Here is a 7229-nt window from a genome sequence, read left to right as displayed (position 1 = left end):
TACTTCGGCAGTAAAGAAAAGTAGGCTAATGCTTCCAATCATGTGACATCGCGCGTTCATGAACGGGCAGTTTTGCGTCTTCAAGCTTAGGCTTCAAGCGTCTTAAGAAATGACGTCGTCGTCGTCATTTCTTATTGGGCATCGTTGTTGCGCAATACAACCGGTCGGGAAAATTAAATCGATTTGTACTGACTCGAACGTTGAATCAACCCAAAATTCGGAATGGCCCGTTTCGGCGAGTCCGATTCGGCGAGTCCGATTCGACTAGTCCGATTCGGCGAGTTCCCTATTCGGCGAGAGCCTTTTTCGGCGAGTGCCCTATTCGGCGAGTTTTTGAAATTTTTAAAAGGAAATTATCGGGTACCGTAGCCTAATTACAATTGCCGTTTTTACATCGTTTTAACGTCGCTAAACGTTGAAATCGTGCAGAAAGGAATAAAAATAAAATGTTTGAACTATTAAATTAAAATTCGTCATATCAGTTCAGTTAGTTTTATTTCTGACCATCATATCAAAAACAATACACGTCAACATAGCAAAGGTCGAGAAAAATGTAAAAGCGACAAAACGCGAAGTTAAAACGTGCTTGTGACCGAAGTAAGTTATTGAGTTGAAAGAAATTTGGCACGGTCGCAACACCTTCGGAAAAATTTAAGATATGAAGGGTAAATAAAACAAAGACAATGTTACAAAAAAAATCATGTTTATGTCTATAAGTTAGTACTTTTGAATAGTTAAAATGATTAGTTTGGATCAACAAATGTGTGACCTACAGCTTAGATTGAAAGGAAATTATCGGGTACCGTAGCCTAGTTATCCCGACCAGCAAAAATTTGTTCCAAGAACCCAGTTAGCCTAACAGTTCATTTTTACATTGCAGTAACAGAATAAAAAGGCTAACCAAATGTGTGGCCTATCGTTTTAACGTCGCTAAACGTTGAAATCGTGTAGAAAAGAAAACTTTGCTGACTAGGATACGTTGAAACTGAAAAACATTCACAGAAGCCCTACGATACGTTGCATTTTTAAGATAATGTATCCAGACGTTGAATCAATGTACAAATGAAATGTTATGCTAAATGGGTTCTTGGAACAATTCGAAAGGCTTCTGTGAATGTTTCTCAGCTTCAACGTATCCTAGTCAGCAAAGTTCTCTTTTCTACACGATTTCAACATTTAGCGACGTTAAAACGATGTAAAAACGGCAATTTTTGCTGGTCGGGATAACTGGGCTACGGCACCCGATAATTTCCTTTCAATCCAAGCTGTAGGCGGCCTACAGTAGGCCACACATTTGGTTAGCCTTTTTATTCTGTTACTACAATGTAAAAATGAACTGTTAGGCTAACTGGGTTCTTGGAACAAATCGAAAGGCTTCTGTGAATGTTTCTCAGTTTCAAAGTATCCTAGTCAGCAAAAGCTCCCTTTTCTACTCGATTTCAACGTTTAGCGACGTTAACACGATAGGCCACACATTTGGTTAGCCTTTTCATTCTGTTACTACAATGTAAAAATGAACTGTGTTCTTGGAACAAATTTTTGCTGGTCGGGATAACTAGGCTACGGTACCCGATAATTTCCTTTCAATCCAAGCTGTAGGCCACACATTTGTTGATCCAAACTAATCATTTTAACTATTCAAAAGTACTAACTTATAGACATAAACAAAATTTATTTTATTTTTTTTTGTAACATTTTCTTCATTTTATTTTCCCTTCATATCTTAAATTTTTCTGAAGGTGTTGCGACCGTGCCAAATTTCTTTCCATAGGCGCCGACTTTTCAAAAAACCTTGGGGGGCGAGAAAGGTGATGACGTCATAACCATAACGCTATTTTACTCAATTAAAATAGTCTTTGATTAAGCTTAGTGTCTTGTTTATATGAACAAATAGGTCCCAAACTGAATTTATTAGAAGCGCTGCTTGAAAGGATTAGTTTTACGCATGCAGTACGCCTAGTCGTAAAAATTTTGATATTGTTAGCTCATAATTGGAACTGTTGGAAAACAAGCCGATTCATTTCCTTTTCGTGCGAGTGAATAACAACGATCAAGACAGTGAAGTTATCGAAATAAAACGCAAAAAATCATGATCTCAAGCAGAGTGAAAACCCGCTATCAGTTTTATTAACCTCGTTTCGCTAATTACTTTCAAAGCGTTAACAACTGCGAAGTGTTTTCTCTTCTGTTTTTTATCGAAAGTCTTTATAGTCTTTTATTGAATACAGTAGGCTATACTCGAGCGTGGCCTAGACTCGAGTAAAGGTCGAGATGTTCGCAAGTGATTTTCACCTCAAAAAGACAAGTTCAACTAACACGGGACAAGCTGTTGTCTCCAGCTCGGCAATTTTCAAAATGAACGCACTAAAAATCATTGTCGATGTAGATTACGTAAGTGTGAAATCGCGTCGGCCTAAGTAAAACTTTTGAATACGTTTATTTGCAGTGATTCAAACTTAATTTTCAAATTCAATGATTTCTTGTCAATTCTAAACTTTATGCACTTGTTGAGCAATATGCAAAGCTCACGAGACAAAACAGAAAGAGGAGATCATTTTTTTATTTTTGCGTGTAGGATATAATCGTTATTATTTTCACGTAACATTCCATGATCGTTGAAGTCGATGTCAAACCTTAGCGGCCGCATAAAACAATGATGTCAGGTTAGCTAGGTGATAATAGCGGTAAGAGACGTCGTTAATGCAGGCAATATCTGCGACCAAGACCATTAAACACCTTTTCTTTTATCGGTTTTCGATTTAATTCTCACACATTGCGAAGAAAACAATGCGTTCTGTTGAATCATAATTGTCTCACAGCGGGAAGGCCTCGTTGAAAATAGCGCGTCTAATTTAGCTGGTTTACTTAATATTGCAGTGAATAGTTACGTGACTATTCCAGCAGTGCAAGTTACTCTACCATCTACTTTGAAACTTCCATACCGTATGAGAAAGCCATGCGATCAGCTGCTGTTTTGCGGGCAAGAGCAACGTAGGCTTTTCTTGCTTTCGGCATTCTTTAAGACCGTTTAAATTATCTAAATCTCTTTCACGAAGTGTTTTATCTTTGAAACACCACTTGTCATCACCATTTTTGTTGCCCTTCAACCATAAATTTACGGGGGGCGCCGCCCCCTGGAAGTCGGCGCGTATGTTTCTTTCAACTCAATAACTTACTTCGGTCACAAGCACGTTTCAACGTTCGTGTTTTGTCGCTTCTACCTTTTTCTACGTCTTTGCTATGTTGACGTGTATTGTTTTTCATATGATGGTCAGAAATAAAAACAACTGAACTGACATGACGAATTGTAATTTAATAGTTTAAACATTTAATTTTTATTCCTTTCTGCACGATTTCAACGTTTAGCGACGTTAAAACGATGTAAAAACGGCAATTGTAATTACGCTACGGTATCCGATAATTTCCTTTCACAAATTTCAAAAACTCGCCGAATAGGGCACTCGCCGAATAGGGAACTCGCCGAATCGGACTAGTCGAATCGGACTCGCCGAATCGGACTCGCCGAATAGTAGCAGACCCCCAAAATTAACATACTTCTACCCCGTGAGTTATTTAACGTGAATTATCGTAACAGCGTGCGTATCGCGTTGCTCGCTTTATCGTTACTTTTGGTATTATTACATCACAACAAATCAAACAATGCGGTCTTGATAGACTACTCTATTATATTTTTCGCTTCTTGTTTTACATGTTGTGGTAACCTACAATTTTTTCGTAATAAAAGTTCACAGCAATTGCCGAGGCAATTTCAACTTTTGCCATTTGGCCTCGGCAACATTTTTGCCGAAGTAAAAATATGCTAATTTCGAAGACTGATATACAAGTTTTATTTCAAGCTTGTCATACAAACTTATTAAAATTTAACTTTATTTTAACAATTATGAATAAATGGACTGTAAATTACTAATGCAAATTAAGTTAAATTATCACATATACCAAAACTTAAACGATCTCTGATTCCTTATAGGTATGTCAGTGTTCTTTAGGGGCTTATTACTTTTAAGCCGCCGGCAATTTCATTTTTTTGCATGAGTGAGAAAGAGGAGAAATGTCACAAGAGACGATGACCATCGCCTGGACATATCTCCTTAGTATAACATCGTATGTCGGTATGTGTTATAGTCGTCATCTACGTTGAATATATGTAACTCGTGACCAGCGTCACTACATAATCACCGTTCAGCGTTTTCTGGTACAGACGTTGGAATTGATTACCACCGCACTGCGCGTGTAATCAATTGAGCGTTCTGTACCACGTTCCTTAGTTGATTGTTTTGCGTTTCTTTCTTACTATATATTGCGTTGATTTCATACACTGAATCAGTAAGTAACAAGAGGTAAATGGTTTTCTCACTTGGTTGGCTATCGCTACAATTATTATTGTTTATTTTATATTAAACGTCTGGAAATACAACAGACATTTAACTGGCGTCGCCGGCAGGATTCTTTACAGAATTTCTACAGGATTTTAGAAACATGGAGAAACTGATCGAAGTCCTGCAACAACAAATTGCCAACCAAGAACGCCAGACGAAGGAGCAAATTGCCAGGCAAGAAGAACGTCACCAAGAACAAGTACAACGTCACCAAGAACAAGTACAACGTCACCAAGAACAAGAACAACGTCATCAAGATCAAATTGCCAACCAAGAAAAGCGCCACCTTGAACAACTACGAGAAATACGAGCCCAAACTGCGAGATCACAGCCAACAACAATACAACAACAGGTATCTTTACCTAAGTTCGTAGCGTTCGATGCCACCACTGAACTGTGGGCAGACTATTGGAAGAGGTTTAACACCTTTGTAGCAGCACATTCAGTCGCACAAGACAAAATGCCGCAGGTTTTTCTCACCAATCAATCACCTACAATCTACAAAATGTTAACAAATTTGGCTGCGCAGGAAACAAACCCAAAAGAAGTCAACGATCTCACCATGACGGAAATTACAAATTACATGGCTCAACAATTCGACCCAAAACGCTTCATCGTGAGGGAGCGATTCCGTTTCTGGAGCGAAATGAAGCGCAAGCCCGGTGAAACAACTCAAGAACTAGCCATCCGCATACGCCAGGCAGCTGCCACCTGTGACTTCTCGTCCATTTCAAATCCATTGGACGAAGCTTTACGTACTCGTTTTATTTGTTCAATAGGTAACGAGGCGGTGCTTAAGGCGTTATTCAAAATCAGAGCTGATGAACTTACTTTCAAACGTGCGGTGGAGGTTGCATCAGAAACCGAAGAGGCAGCCAAGGTGGCCAAAGAAACTGTTTACGGCACTCCACCAGTACCAGTTGCGAAAGTAAGGACCATCAGCAAACCTCCAAAAACTAGGCAACTTACAGGTACTTTCTTTTCTTCTAAAAATAAAGAATGCTATCGCTGTGGTAATTCCAACCACAACGCCAATGACTGTAGGTTTAAGAAAGCCACTTGCCATTTCTGCAATATTACGGGACACTTACAGAGTGTTTGTCGAAAGAAAGCTAGACAGTTCAAACCTTCTAAGGTAATTTGTATCGAGGAAATTAACATGCTTTCTAGTTCTTGCAGAAAACCTCGAAATTCAAAATTGGAAGTACCGATCTCCATTAATTCGGTAACCACACACTTAGAACTGGACACTGCTACAAATGGAAATTTCCTTTCCAGCGACGTCTGGACTCGGGTAGGCGCACCTCAATTGCAAGCACCAGTGTCGCAGTTCCAATCTGCTACCAAGCATCTAGTACCAATCACGGGTTCTTTCACGGCCCAGGTAACTTGTCCTTCTACGGGAAGGTCAGATAATATTTCTTTTGTAGTCACGACAGTCAAAGGACTAAACTTGCTAGGTCGTGATGCAATCTCGTCTTTAGGAATTTCTATCGATAAATTCCTTCTGTCTAACTGTTCTACTTTACAGAGTATCCAGTCATACGACAAGCCTGATAAGAGTCTGGAGAAAGCATGCTCCCTCTTATGTGACGAGTTCAAAGATGTTTTTAAGCCTGAACTCGGGTGCTTGCGAGATTATGAACTAGACATAGATTTTAAGTCTGATGCTAAACCTGTTTTTCTCAAACCTAGGCCTGTACCTTTCGCGCTAAAGGAGGACTTAGCACAAGCCTATGATTCGGGCATTGCACGTGGTGTATGGACACCAGTTCAGTTTTGCGATTGGGGCACACCGGTTGTTCCAGTCCGTAAGCGTTCAAATTCTTCAGAAGCGAAGGCCAAGTTACGCATTTGTGGCGATTATTCAGTCACGGTGAACCCTTCCCTGGAAACCCATCGTCACCCGTTACCCTTACCAGAAGACTTAATGCAAAAGTTGGGTGGTGGGTACGGTTTCAGCAAGATAGACTTGGCTGATGCCTACAATCAGATTCGACTTGGTCCTGACAGTCGAAAACGACTCGCATTAAGCACTCACCGTGGCGTACTTTTACAAAATGTTTTACCTTTTGGCATATCTTCTGCTCCAGGTTATTTTCAGAAGATCATGGACGACCTTACAGCCGACCTTCCAGGGGTCGCAGTCTACCTAGACGACATTCTTGTCAGTGGCACTACTGCTGAGGAGCATCTCCAGAATCTTAGACGGCTCCTCGATCGACTTCACTCAAAAGGCCTGAGGTGTAGGAAAGACAAGTGTAAGTTTGCACAACCTCAGGTAGAGTATCTCGGACACATTTTGTCCAGGCAGGGCATCTCCAAAGGTCCCAAGGTAAACGCCGTACTGGAGATGTCTGCCCCCACTGACGTATCTTCTCTTCGTTCGTTTTTAGGTTCCTTACAATTTTATTCGAAGTTTCTACCGTTGAACGCTTCTACTGTAGCAGAACCACTATACCATCTCACGAAAAAGGACATTCCTTGGAGATGGGGAAAACAAGAGGAAAACTCTTTTGCTCAGCTGAAGCATCATCTATCTACTGATGAGGTTCTTACACATTTCAATGCGTCACTTCCGGTAGGTATCGCATGTGATGCTTCTAGTGTGGGCATTGGTGCTACTTTGTTTCACCGTTACCCAGATGGCACAGAACGGCCTATAGCAAACGTTTCAAAAGTATTAACAGCCTCTCAGAGAAACTATAGTCAAATTCAGAAAGAGGCTTTGTCGATAATTTTTGCGCTAAAGAAATTCTATCAATATCTTTTTGGTAGATCATTCATTTTGGTCACAGATCATAAACCATTGCTTAGTCTTTTTGGCCCGAC

Source organism: Aplidium turbinatum, chromosome 17, assembly GCF_918807975.1.
Source record: "Aplidium turbinatum chromosome 17, kaAplTurb1.1, whole genome shotgun sequence".
NCBI lineage: Eukaryota > Metazoa > Chordata > Ascidiacea > Aplousobranchia > Polyclinidae > Aplidium > Aplidium turbinatum.
The sequence above is the reverse complement of the archived record's forward strand: the minus strand, read 5'-3'. Positions refer to the sequence as shown.